Here is a 15,260-nt window from a genome sequence, read left to right on the forward strand (position 1 = left end):
GCGGACGAAATCTGTTTTTTTAAATTTCAAAACATACTTTGTTCAAATAAAAATTTGTACAATACATTGAAAAGCAGTTCAGTACATTTAGCTGCGGTCTGCAATCCCATACACTCCATTTGGGTGCTGACGGCAGTTCCGTTCGATACATTTCCTTGCTTTTCAGTTCAAGTGCAATTCGGTACAATACGGGATACATTGTAGTACATTCGACAAATTACATTACATGTGTCACTATACAGTACACGGAATGGGTGACGGTATATATTTTTTTTCTTTTCAACGTGCATTACGAAACAGACCTTGCATTGTACATAGAAACATAGAAACATAGAAAATAGGTGCAGGAGTAGGCCATTCGGCCCTTCGAGCCTGCACCGCCATTCAATGAGTTCATGGTTGAACATGCAACTTCAGTACCCCATTCCTGCTTTCTCGCCATACCCCTTGATCCCCCTAGTAGTAAGGACTTCATCTAACTCCTTTTTGAATATATTTAGTGAATTGGCCTCAACAACTTTCTGTGGTAGAGAATTCCACAGGTTCACCACTCTCTGGGTGAAGAAGTTTCTCCTCATCTCGGTCCTAAATGGCTTACCCCTTATCCTTAGACTGTGACCCTGGTTCTGGACTTCCCCAACATTGGGAACATTCTTCCTGCATCTAACCTGTCTAAACCCATCAGAATTTTAAACGTTTCTATGAGGTCCCCTCTCATTCTTCTGAACTCCAGTGAATACAAGCCCAGTTGATCCAGTCTTTCTTGACATGTCAGTCCCGCCATCCTAGGAATCAGTCTGGTGACCCTTCGCTGCACTCCCTCAATAGTAAGAATGTCCTTCCTCAGGTTAGGAGACCAAAACTGTACACAATACTCCAGGTGTGGCCTCACCAAGGCCCTGTACAACTGTAGCAACACCTCCCTGCCCCTGTACTCAAATCCCCTCGCTATGAAGGCCAACATGCCATTTGCTTTCCTAACCGCCTGCTGTACCTGCATGCCAACCTTCAATGACTGATGTACCATGACACCCAGGTCTCGTTGCACTTCCCCTTTTCCTAATCTGTCACCATTCAGATAATAGTCTGTCTCTCTGTTTTTACAACCAAAGTGGATAACCTCACATTTATCCACATTATACTTCATCTGCCATGCATTTGCCCACTCACCTAACCTATCCAAGTTGCTCTGCAGCCTCATAGCATCCTCCTCGCAGCTCACACTGCCACCTAACTTAGTGTCATCCGCAAATTTGGAGATATTACATTTAATCCCCTCGTCTAAATCATTAATGTACAGTGTAAACAGCTGGGGCCCCAGCACAGAACCTTGCGGTACCCCACTAGTCACTGCCTGCCATTCTGAAAAGTACCCATTTACTCCTACTCTTTGCTTCCTGTCTGACAATCAGTTCTCAATCCATGTCAGCACACTACCCCCAATCCCATGTGCTTTAACTTTGCACATTAATCTCTTGTGTGGGACCTTGTCGAAAGCCTTCTGAAAGTCCAAATATACCACATCAACTGGTTCTCCCTTGTCCACGCTACTGGAAACATCCTCAAAAAATTCCAGAAGATTTGTCAAGCATGATTTCCCTTTCACAAATCCATGCTGACTTGGACCTATCATGTCACCATTTTCCAAATGCGCTGCTACGACATCCTTAATAATTGATTCCATCATTTTACCCACTACTGAGGTCAGGCTGGCCGGTCTATAATTCCCTGTTTTCTCTCTCCCTCCTTTTTTAAAAAGTGGGGTTACATTGGCTACCCTCCACTCGATAGGAACTGATCCAGAGTCAATGGAATGTTGGAAAATGACTGTCAATGCATCCGCTATTTCCAAGGCCACCTCCTTAAGTACTCTGGGATGCAGTCCATCAGGCCCTGGGGATTTATCAGCCTTCAATCCCATCAATTTCCCCAACACAATTTCCTGACTAATAAGGATTTCCCTCAGTTCCTCCTCCTTACTAGACCCTCTGACCCCTTTTATATCCGGAAGGTTGTTTGTGTCCTCCTTAGTGAATACCGAACCAAAGTACTTGTTCAATTGGTCTGCCATTTCTTTGTTCCCCGGCACTCCATAGGTGTTTACAGATCATGGTGCTCCATGTACACAAAAAAAAAGTTACAAGTACGGCCCGAGGGGAGTTTTGTACTGATTCCTGTCCCCGGGTTTACCGTGGCAGAAGGGCTTTAAACTGTGGCCCTTCCCCACCGTGCCTTTGCGGCGGCTGCACCAATTTTAAGTGCGTCCCTCAGCACATAATCCTGGATCTTGGATTGCACCAGTCTGCAACACGCAGCCGTGGACATCTCCTTGCTCTCGAAGACCAACAAGTTTCGGCAAGACCAAAGAGCGTATTTGACCGAGTTGATGACCCTCCAGCAGCAGGTGATGTCTGTCTCGGTGTGTCCCCCTGGGAACAGCCCGTAGAGCACAGAGTCTTGTGTTACGGAGCTGCGTGGGATGAACCTCGACAGCAGCCACTGCAACTCTTTCCAAACCTGCCTTGCGAAGGCGCAATCCTGAAGGAGATGGGTGACAGTCTCGTCCGCCCCGCAGCCGACTCGGGGGCACCGTGCCGTGCTGCTGAGACATCGGCTGTGCATGAACGCTCTGACGGGTAATGAATGCGGACGAGATCTGTATGCCAGCAGCAGTCACGACAGGCGGCCCTGCAGCATGGGACCTTGGATTTTGAGCATGCCTTGTTTAATGATCTGCACTGCTCGCTCCGTCTGGCCATTGGAGGTCGGCTTGAACGGTGCCGTCTTAACGTGATTTATGCCGTGGTCAATTATAAAATCTTGGAATTCTGCGCTGGTGAAGCACGGACCATTATCACTGACCAATATATCAGGAATGCCGTGCGTTGCAAACATGGTTCCAAGGCTCTCCACAGTGGTGGAGGTGGTGCTCGAGTTTAAAATGGTGCATTCGATCCACTTTGAAAATGCATCTACAACTACAAGGAACATTTTGCCCATGAATGGGCCCGCATAGTCTACGTGCACTCGCGACCACGGTTTGGTGGGCCAGGGCCAGGGGCTCAGGGAGGGCTCCCTGGGGGCATTACTGAGTTGGACGCAGAGCTCCAAGTCCACGTCAATGCCAGGCCACCAGACGCGGGATCTGGCTTTGGCCTTCATGAGAACGATCCCCGGGTGCTCGCGGTGGGGCTCTCGGACAAATGCCTCTCTGCCTAGCAGAGGCATAACTACACGGCTGCCCCACATCAGGCAGTCTGCTTGTAGTGATAGCTCATGCATGCGGATGCATTGACAGTCATTTTCCAACATTCCATTGACTCTGGATCAGGTCCTATGGAGTGGAGGGTAGCCAATGTAACCCCACTTTTTAAAAAAGGAGGGAGAGAGAAAACAGGGAATTATAGACCATCAGCCTGACATCAGTAGGGGTAAAATGATGGAATCAATTATTAAGGATGTCATAACAGCGCATTTGGAAAGACGTGACATGATAGGTCCAAGTCAGCATGGATTTGCGAAAGGGAAATCATGCTTGACAAATCTTCTGGAATTTTTTGAGGATGTTTCCAGTAGAGTGGACAAGGGAGAACCAGTTGATGTGGTATATTTGGACTTTCAGAAGGCTTTCGACAAGGTCCCACACAAGAGATTAATGTGCAAAGTTAAAGCACATGGGATTGGGGGTAGTGTGCTGACATGGATTGAGAACTGGTTGTCAGACAGGAAGCAAAGAGTAGGAGTAAATGGGGACTTTTCAGAATGGCAGGCAGTGACTAGTGGGGTACCGCAAGGTTCTGTGCTGGGGCCCCAGCTGTTTACATTGTACATTAATGATTTAGACGAGGGGATTAAATATAGTATCTCCAAATTTGCGGATGGCACTAAGTTGGGTGGCAGTGTGAGCTGCGAGGAGGATGCTATGAGGCTGCAGAGCGACTTGGATAGGTTAGGTGAGTGGGCAAATGCATGGCAGATGAAGTATAATGTGGATAAATGTGAGGTTATCCACTTTGGTGGTAAAAACAGAGAGACAGACTATTATCTGAATGGTGACAGATTAGGAAAAGGGGAAGTGCAACGAGACCTGGGTGTCATGGTACATCAGTCATTGAAGGTTGACATGCAGGTACAGCAGGCGGTTAGGAAAGCAAATGGCATGTTGGCCTTCATAGCGAGGGGATTTGAGTACAGGGGCAGGGAGGTGTTACTACAGTTGTATAGGGCCTTAGTGAGGCCTCACCTGGAGTATTGTGTACAGTTTTGGTCTCCTAACTTGAGGAAGGACATTCTTGCTATTGAGGGAGTGCAGCGAAGGTTCACCAGACTGATTCCCGGGATGGCGGGACTGACATATCAAGAAAGACTTGATCAACTGGGCTTGTATTCACTGGAGTTCAGAAGAATGAGAGGGGACCTCATAGAAACGTTTAAAATTCTGATGGGTTTAGACAGGTTAGATGCAGGAAGAATGTTCCCAATGTTGGGGAAGTCCAGAACCAGGGTCACAGTCTAAGGATAAGGGGTAAGCCATTTAGGACCGAGATGAGGAGAAACTTCATCGCCCAGAGAATGGTGAACCTGTGGAATTCTCTACCACAGAAAGTTGTTGAGGCCAATTCTCTAAATATATTCAAAAAGGAGTTAGATGTAATCCTTACTACGAGGGGGATCAAGGGGTATGGCGAGAAAGCAGGAATGGGGTACTGAAGTTGCATGTTCAGCCATGAACTCATTGAATGGCGGTGCAGGCTCGAAGGGCCGAATGGCCTACTTCTGCACTTATTTTCTATGTTTCTATGTTTCTATGTTTCTATGCGCCTATGAAAAGGTTTGGTCTCCTCGGGGCAGGCATCGCGAGCCTCTGTCCAGTCACCAGTTAAGACACATCTTTTTACTAGGGATAACGTGGGGTCGCTGGTCGTTCAGGCTCTGATTTGGCGAGCCGTCATGGACGAATCTGTGGACTCAAAGGCATTGATTGCCATGACTATCTCACAGTCCTGTTCATCAGACCCTTCCATGGTCGCCAGGGGTAGCCTGCTAAGCGTGTCGGCACAGTTGTCTGTGCCTGGTCTGTGCCTTATGGTATAATCGTAGGACGCCAGCATGAGTGCCCACCCTTGAATGCGCGCTGAGGCGTTAGCGTTTATTGCCTTGCTCTCGGATAGGAGGGATGTGAGGGGCTTGTGGTCGGTTTCTAATGCGAACTTGGCCCCGAAAAGGTATTGGTGCATCTTTTTGACACCGTACACGCACGTGAGCGCCTCCTTCTCTACCATTCCGTACCCGCGCTCCACCCGCGAAAGTGACCTGGAGGCATAAGCTATGGGTTGTAATTTACCCGCACTATTGACATGTTGTAACAGGCACCCGACCCCGTACGCTGACGCATCACATGTGAGAACTAGCTTTTTACCTGGATCAAAGAAAGCCAAAACACTGTTGGAACACAGAAGGTTGCGTGCCTTATTGAAGGCCCGTTCCTGGGCGTCCCCCCAAAACCAATCACACCCCTTTCTAAGTAGCACGTGGAGAGGCTCCAGCAGCGTGCTTAAGTTCTGCATAAAGTTCCCAAAGTAATTGAGTAGCCGGAGAAAGGCGCGCAATTCTGAGACATTCCGGGGCCTGGGTGCCAGGCGAATTGCTTCTGTTTTGGACTCTGCTGGGCGGATTCCATCAGCGGCAATCCTTCTGCCCAAAAATTCAACCTCGGGCGCGAGAAACAGGCACTTGGATTTCTTAACCCTTCGGCCTACCCGATCCAACCGCTTTAGTACTTCCTCCAAATTGCGGAGATGGGAGTTGGTGTCTCTGCCCGTGATAAGTATGTCGTCTTGAAATACAACTGTCCCCGGGATGGACTTGAGCAGACTCTCCATGTTGCGCTGGAATATAGCAGCTGCTGACCTGATGCCAAATGGGCATCGATTGTACATGAAAAGGCCTCGATGTATATTGATGGTGGTGAGTAGCTTGCACTCGTCGGTCAATTCTTGCATCATATACACAGATGTGAGATCTAGTTTTGAGAAAAGTTTTCCTCCAGCCAATGTGGCAAATAAGTCCTCCGCTCTGGGCAACGGGTATTGGTCCTGTAGGGAGACTCTGTTCATGGTAGATTTGTAGTCCCCACAGATTCGTATGGATCCATCAGGCTTCATGACTGGGACGATGGGATTTGCCCAGTGGCTAAATTCCACGGGTGAGATAATGCCTTCCCGCAGAAGCCTGTCCAGTTCATGTTCAATCTTTTCCCTCATCACATAGGGCACAGCTCTAGCCTTGTGATGGACCGGTCTAGCATCCTGTGTGATGTAGATTTTGATTTTAGCCCCTTTGAAGGTGCCCACACCTGGCTGAAAGAGATGTTCAAATCGACTTAGAACTGTTGAGCAGGAGGTCTGTTTCTCTGACGATATGGCGTGAACATCGTCCCATTTCCAGTTTAGTTTTGCCAGCCAGCTTCTCCCCAGCAGTGCTGGGAGATCTCCGGGGACAATCCACAGGGGAAGTCGGTTCACTGTCCCTTTGTGTGTGACAGAGAGCATGGCACTGCCAAGGACTGGGACGATTTCTTTGGTTTTGGTCCTTAGTTTGGTGTCAACCCTGGTGAGTTTTGGTCTGTCTCTTTTGTGCGGCCACAGCTGTTCAAATTGTTGAGCGCTCATGAGAGATTGATTCGCTCCCATATCCAGCTCCATGTTGACGGGTATCCCGTTGAGTAGGACTCTCATCATTATTGGAGGCGTCTTGTTGTAAGAGCAGTGGCCATTGATCGTGTTGACCCACTGTACATCAGTGTCCCGGGTACTGTCCCCACCATCTTCTGGTCCGCTTTTCGACCCACCCGATTCGTATACCAGCCGAGCTGCCATTTTTCTGCACATGCGGGCCAGATGCCCTGTATAGTTGCAGTTTCTGCAAACAGCATGCTGAAATCGACACCCCCTTGATGAGTGCCTTCCCCCATATCTCCAGCACAGACCGCTTCCATTGTTTCCAAAGGATGAGCTGCGTCTGGCTGATCTCTCTTGAGCTTCTCTCAGTTTGTCGTTGATTGCTCGCATTGTGGGTTAATGAGGTGTGAACGGCCGTTCATGTGGCCCTTGATGGCTTCTGGCGCCACTGCCTGCTGTTGAGGGCCTGCTCTCCTGCTTTTGTCTGTGTGTGGGGGTAGCGGCTTGTTTTGCACTGTGAACCCCTTGTTCCGATGTTTCGTTCGTTGTCGTACCCGCAGTGTAGATCAACCTCGTTTCTTCTTCTTCTGCCAAGAATGACTGTGCAACCAGTGCTGCTGCCTCTGGGGTCAAGTTCTTGGTCTCTATGAGCTTTCGGAATAGACCTGCGTGGCCTATTCCTTCAATAAAAAAGTCTCTCAGTACTTCTCTCCTTAGTTCATCGGCGAACTCACATAATCTAGCCAACCTCCGAAGTTCCGCCACGAAGTCGGGTATGCTCTGGCCCACACAGCGTCTGTAATTGTAGAACCTGTGTCTGGCCATGTGTAGGCTGCTCGCTGGCTTCAGGTGGTCTCTTACTCAACTCCTCAAACGACTTGCTTGCTGGTTTCTCGGGTGCCAGCAGGTCCTTCATTGAGGCGTATGTTTTTGAGCCACAGCTGGTCAAGAGATGGGCTCTTCTCTTGTCTGCCTTATCATCGCCTAACCAGTCTTTGGTTATGAAGCTTTGCTGGAGCCTTTCTATAAAGTCCTCCAAATTATCTCCAGCATTGTATTTTTCATCTGAGCCGTTGGTTGCCATTCTGTGGATTCTGTAATCCCGTAACTCGTCGCCACTGTAAAGTCCTGTCCCTGCAGTGCAGACTCACACGAGGCACATGCTGAAGTCAAGGTCACTCAGGACCTGCACCTTTATTACACAGCTCTCGAATGCCACACTTGCCTGAGATCTGCCCTTATATACCTGTCTGGGACAGGTATCCAGTGTCTCCTGCAAGTGCGCCCCTGGTGGTAAGGTAAGCTTGTGGTTGCAGGTCATCTCTAGTTACAGTCATGTATAGCATGGTAAGATACAGTTATGTACAGTAGTGTGAGATACATGACAACTTCCTTCTGACTCAGAAGGCGATGCCCCAGCTTCGTCTTCCCCTGCAACACTCCCCGCCCCCCCACCCCCCCCCCCCGCAACAGGTGATTGTGCCACCATCACCCCCACCATGGCAGGAAGTTTTGCCATTGCCCGCTACACACCAGACTCGTCTCGATACCCGGGCACCAAAATAGGTGGGTGGGGTTAAGATACGGGGCGGGTGTACAGGATCTGGAGAGAAACATGGCCACAGGTAAGGAGGGGGGTGTTTTATTGTTGTTATTGGTATTGTTGTATTTTCTTATTGTTGCTGTTTTTTTAATTTATTGTTGGGTGATTGTTGGGGGTGAGCAGGTGGGGGAGGGAGGATTGTTACAGTTGAAGTTAAATTGTTAAATTATTAAAAATCTTAATTGAATTTTACAATTGTTGTGCAGTGTCTTCTAATAACATAAGTTAAGCTAAAACATTAATGCAACTGTTGTACAACAATGGCCAGGCCACCAAGGATGGCCTCACCATGGCCAGATTTACTTCATTTGACACTGTGCCACATGGTGCGCCAGGTTGGCACCACCCCACACCAACACCATATTAGATTATAATAGAATATTATATTAGATCATATTACGTAACATTAGATCTGCTTCCTAATATCAGTCTCAATTGGTGCTGCATATAGGTCACTCACAATAACTGTTAAATTTTGCCAATGGCACAACAATTAGTAAACTTATCGTTGAGCACATCAGTCTGCAACTCCACATCACTTCCACTGCAAATATCTTTTTAATAACGATTAACAGTATTATGAATTTCAAATTGCTGCACGGTTGATTACTACAATTAAATAGTCTAAATTAAAAAGTCTTGTGGACAATTGAAAGCCAGCTGTTGGGCATTTATACAGACTTGCAGCATTTTGTAATCCATTTCTGAGTATAAGGAACAGCATACACACACACATTGAATCAAATTATAAGCCCCTTATCACTATCACTGCTGTTATAAATGTCCTTTGTGCTAAAAAAATATATATATTGTATATATATATATATATACATAAATATAAATATAAATATAAGTATAAATGTGAGTGGATCTATCAGTAAAAGACAAATTATAAGCCCCTTCTTTAAGCAACCTCTCACTTCCTCCGATGTTCAAAATGGCGTCCGTAGTGCTGAGTTCTGTGAGGAAGGCCAGGTAAAAGCAGCTTTCTCCAGCGATGACTAGCGATCTTCTTGGCGAGCGATCAGCCCGGAAATGTGTAGGCGATGTGCTGAAAGTTGCGCTGGGCAATGTGCAGGCGATCACTTCAGCGATCACATCGGCGATGTGACACGAAAGTTGGGCCAGCAATTTTCCGGCCCAACTTTCCACTTTTTAATCAAAATTGCTGATAGCCTGCCTTTTTGGGTGATATATGGACACTAGCCCAGCAATCTGAAGTGGAAGGTCTAGCCCTAAGAGGTGACAGCCAAAAATTAAGCTCATTTTTCCTGATCATGATGCTCCAAAACAGGTACTAAGGAGATTTGCTGATGAGGAAAGTCAGGGGTGAGCCTATGCGGCCTAGCCATGCAGTCCCAGCCATGTAGTCCTCTTGTATTAAGCAACTACAATCAATCGCCCTAACCTCTCTGTTGTATATGCTGACTATGGATGTACTCTATGTCGAGTCACTGTGAGATTATATAAGATGGAGACTTGTTTACCTGATGTACTATCAATAAGGTTCACACCATGTACATACATGCTGGCACCACTAGAGGGTGCAACTGGTGGAGACCAGGGGTTTCCTGCCCTGGTGGCAGGGCCCTGTACAAAAGGCTGCATAGCATGCTTGCACAGCACTCTGGAGTTTGGAATAAAGGACCAAGGTCACTACAGTTCAAGTACAACACATTGCCTTGTGGAGTCATTCATAAGTACATTACAGACATAACAACTGGCAATGAGAATACGGACTTTCACGTGATTATGGCTACCTTTGGCACACTAAAAGATTCCGCAGAGGGTGATGATTGGGATGCCTTCACGGAATGTCTCGAGCAATATTTCGTGGCAAATGACCTGGCAGGGGAGACGGACACATTGGCTGAGAAGCGCAAGGCTATATTGCTGACCAGTTGTGGGCCCGAGGTCTACTGCCTCGTCAGGGACTTGCTGGCACCCACAATGGCCAAGAATAAGACATACGATGAGCTGACTGAACTAATTCGCAACCAACTTAAACCAAAGGAGAGCATCCTCACGGCCAGGCACAGATTCTACACGCACCGCAGACCTGAGGGCCAAGAGATTGCAAAATATGTTGCTGACCTCAGGAGACTTGCGGCGCCATATGATTTTGGCATGCACCTCAACGAAGCATTGTGAGACATCGTTGTTATAGGAATTAGCCTCGAGGGCCTCCTTCACAAGCTACTATCTGCCGACACCACAGTCAACCTGCAGAAAGCCATCGGCATCAGTCAGGCATTCATGACCTCGACCTACAGCACCAAGCAAATCATTCAGCCTGTGGACTCAAACCCGGCAAGTACTGTACACAGAATGTTGCCTTTCACAGACAAGGCTGTAGAACGTGGCTCTGCCCAGGGCAGAGAGCACAGACCTCAGGGTTCCAGAACTCAGAGTCCGCAGAGGGGTGCTAATCGAGTAGCACCATGCTGGTGTTGCGGAGGAAACCATAGGGTTCACCAGTGTCAGTTTGCAAAGCCTGTAACACAAAGGGCCACCTCCAGCACATGTGTAAAAGAAATACGATTCACCGTCTAGCAGAGGAGTCAGTAGATGACTTTGAATCCAGCGGGGTGTATGATGATTTGGCCAAAGAGGCAGCTGAGCCCCAAGAAGAAGTGTATGGAGTGTATACCTGCACCACTGATTGTCCTCTAGTGAAGATGGAAGTCGAGATAAACGCCGTTCTAGTCTTCATGGAAGTGGACATGGGAGCGAGCCAGTCAGTGATGAGCCAGGATGCCTTTGAGAGGCTATGAAATGAAAAATGACCCGAGCTGGTTCCAGTACAGGAAAAGTTACACATCTATACCAAGGAGCCAATCCCAGTCCTTGGTAGTGCGAATGTAAGTGTAATCCATAATGACGTGGTGCATAAGTTACCTCTGTGGATTTTTTGCAGGTGTTGGCCCAACGCTACTTGGAAGAAGGTGGATGGGGAAGATCCAGTGGAAATGGGAAGACCTCTTCACTACAGCAATCAATGTCCCCTGTGCTCAGAGGCAGAGCAAAACCTCACCTTCGCTTGGGCCAGGCACCAGAGAACAGACCAGCGCAGCACCTGAGGCACAGACTGTCCATCACGACTGCGTGGCAATGACCCGACCAGAACGACCTAAAAGTACCTTCCCGGCTCCAGTGGCAGGACTCCTGGGGAGGAAGATCGAATTCACAGGCACTCTTCCTGCTTTTGTGGCAGAATCGCGGGAGAGAAGAATCAAGGCAGTCGACCTTGAGGACAGAGGCAAGATGGCGTCCCTGCTGCAGCAAGGTGCAGCGTGGCACTATTTGCCATGGACTTGGAAACTAAAACGGCACCAATATGCGCAGTCGGCCGCCGTTGCCCATCACCCAGGTGGAGACGGCACAGCCCCCAGACCCAGTCGCTACCTCGGCCATGTCTGGGACCGAAAGATCAGAACCAACGAGTTCCCCAAACGGGACCTGGAACAGCCAGGTTCCCAACACCGTTAGAGAGCAAGCAGAAGACTCTGCAGCCCTCAAAGGAGGACAGGGAGGCCACACACATTTGTGGCTCTGCCCGCCACTAGGCAACGGCAAAGGCCCTGAGTCCTGGCAAGGTGAGCGAACCGAGCCCACCTCGCTAGCAGGGGGCGCAGCGCCGCCATCAGACGACTAGGACCCCGTCCCGTTGCTCTGGGACTAGCGTCCTGTACTGCTACCTCAGTACTGACCATGACTAAACCATGAATGCAATCTATCCAATCCTGGCGCACGACCGTAAAACATAACGAATGTAAGTCACGGAACCTAACTGCCACGCTACAAACTGAAAAAAATATTTTTTTTCTTCCTTTCTTTCTACTTGCACTGCATCTGATCCTGTATGTTAATGTAATGGGCCAGCTGCATGATCTCACTGTGGGGACTGGGTTGGGGGGGGGGGAAACTGGATGTATGTAGCCATGGACACACACATGGATCACACCCAGAACCCACTGGAACCTCCAACACATCATCGAACCATCCAATCTGATAACCACTACCCAACGTAGCGGCAAAAGGACTTGGGGGTTAACAGGGAGAGAGCCAAGCCAAAGCACAGCCAAGGTGCAAGGGCCATTGGCTTTTAAGTCTGGGGAGAGCTAAGCCAGAGCACATAGTGCAAAGATAATTGGCAGAAAGGACTTGGGGGAGAGTGATGTTGTATATGCTGACTATGGATGTACTCTATGTGTAGTCACTGTGAGATTGTATAAGATGGCGACTTGTTTACCTGATGTACTATCAATAAGATTCACACCGTGTACATACCTGCTGGCACCACTAGAGGGTGCAACTGGTGGAGACCGGAGGTTTCCTTTCCTGGTGGCAGGGCCCTGTATAAAAGGCTGCACACCATGCTTGCACAGCATTCTGGAGTTTGGAATAAAGGACCAAGGTCACTACAGTTCAAGTACAACACATTGCCTTGTGGAGTCATTCATAAGTACATTATAGACATACATTCTCCCCACCCCCACTCCCAGTGCAACCTGTCAGTTCAGGGCCGATTTAAACACCACACTCCCCCACCCATCGAGAGCAGTGCAACGGGGGGGGGTGGGGGGGGGCGCGGCTTTTTAAAGTCATATCTGTGGTTGCTCCGCACTTTTCCCGCCCACCGTCATTTTAATTGACCTGTTTCTGGCTGCATGTCAGGCACACATTCCAGGCTAGAGGGGCCCTAATTAAATGGTCAAAGTCACTTTTCAATAATGTCATACCCACCTCCCACCATTTTAACTCAAATTTGCAGATGTCCTGCCCATTCTCTGGCCTGCTAGCAAGACCTAATAGGGTTGGTGCTTGATAACGCCTGAATCACTGTAAAAGAGTGCTCTCAGCTACAGCTACCAAAGCTTTTTGTGAGAGCCACAGCAGGGCCTACACTTCCAATATGCACAGTCCCTGGCCATTCCACCTCAATTTCCTGTGCTCGAGACCCAAGAGCACCCATTTAAAGTGGTGCCCTGAGAAACTAGCGTTGGGCCTTGCACCTCAACTCCCCTCAGGTCAGAGGGTCTGAAGGAGCAAGGCGAAAAAAGACAAAAGGTAAGTGTCTCAACCTATTATTGCAGCGTCAAATGGATTTTTGGATCCTGAGGCCAGAGGCCAGTCTCACAGCTGCACTCCTGTTTCCCAGCGGAGGTCCCTACCAGGGTGTAGACCTGCACTGGGTGTGACTGAGTAACTACAATGGCTCAGATCATAACATTTTGGCTTACCTCGACCTAGGCAGCTGCAGCAGACCTGTGATATACTGCATCTGTCCAGTGTCCAGTCTGAGGGAAAGACATAAAAATCAGCTCCATGCGGTTTTGTTTGAGGGGACACGAAGATATAGAAAAGAGAATTGTGTTGCTTACTGCCTGTTATGTTTGTGAAGCTCACCAATGTGTAAGACTTGCCACTAGGGGGCACACCTGTGGGAGATCTATGGGTCACCTGTGTACCCTGGAGCAAGTAGGTATAAAAGGCAGCCCACCATACTGCTGCCTCACTTTGGAATTATAATTAAAGAGACCAAGGTCACAATGGTTTGAGCTTACAACATAGTCGCGAGGAATTGTTCTGAACTTAACAACTGGTGACGAGTTACAGATCACGAACCTTCACGTGGAAATGGCTGCCGTTGGTATTCTTGAGAGATTTGTTGAGGGTGATGGTTGGAAGCCTTCGTTGAGCATCTCAACCAGTACTTTGTGGCCAACGAGCTGGACATGGCTGAGACGGCGATCAATCACAGGGTGAATCTCCTCACCGTATGTGGGTCTTCGATATATGGCCTCCTCAAAAATCTGCTGGCACCGGACAAACCAATGGACAAGACTTACACAGAGCTGTGTGCGCTGGCTCGGGAGCACCTCCAGCCGAAGGAGAGCATCTTAATGGCCAGGTATCGTTTTTACACGCACCATCGCTCCGATGGCCAGAACGTGGTGAGCTTTGTCGCCGACCTAAGACGCCTCGCGGGACAGTGCGGATTTGCAGGATCTTTGAGAGACTTTTTCATGCTTGGAATCGGCCACGAGGCCATTCTTCACAAACTGCTGTCTGCCGAATCCTTAGATCTGAGCAAGGCCATCATGATAGCCCAGGTCTTCATATTCACGAGCGACAACATGAAACAGATATCTTCACAGCATCGAAGCTCACCAGCAAGTACTGTACATAAAATAATACCTTCAGCAGGCAGAACTGTACATGGTAAGGCCCACACGATCGCAGAGGCCAGGCCTAGCGTGACTCAGAAGCCGCCTTGGAGTGCTAATGTGAATTCATTAACAAATGCTGGCGCTGCAGGGGCAGTCATAGAGCCCATCAATGTTGATTCAAGCACTATGTGGAACAATGGGGCACCTCCAGCGAATGTGCAAACGATCTCTGACTCACCGCGTGGCAGAGTCAGCAGAGGACGACCGATCCAGCACAGATCACGCTGAATGAGCCAGGAGAGGCAACTCAACCTTAGGATGAAGAGAAAGTGTACAGGGTTCACACCTTCACCACCAAAAGCTCTCCGATAATGTTAAAAGTTAAACTTAATGGCATTCCAGTCTCCATGGTATTGGACACGGGGGCATCAATCAATCATGAGCCAGAAGGCTTTTGAGAAACTGTGGGACAACAAGGCACAGAGGCCAAAACTGAGCCCGATTCACACAATGCTGTGCACTTGCACCAAAGAACTCATACCTGTTATCGGCAGTGCGGCAGTGAAAGTATCGTATGATGGAAGGGTGTATGGATTGTACCAGGCTATGGCCCAACGCTTTTGGCAGGAGCTGGCTAGGCAAGATCCGGTGGACCTGGGACGACATCAAAGCACTGTCTTCGGTGGATGACGCCCCCTGCAGCCAGGTGCTAAACAAATTCCCGGCGTTATTTGAGACAGGCATCAGCAATTTCACAGATGCCAAGGTGCAGATCCATCTTGTTCCTGGGGGCACAGCCCGTTC

This window comes from Pristiophorus japonicus, chromosome 2 (genome assembly GCF_044704955.1).
Source record: "Pristiophorus japonicus isolate sPriJap1 chromosome 2, sPriJap1.hap1, whole genome shotgun sequence".
Classification (NCBI taxonomy): Eukaryota; Metazoa; Chordata; class Chondrichthyes; family Pristiophoridae; genus Pristiophorus; species Pristiophorus japonicus.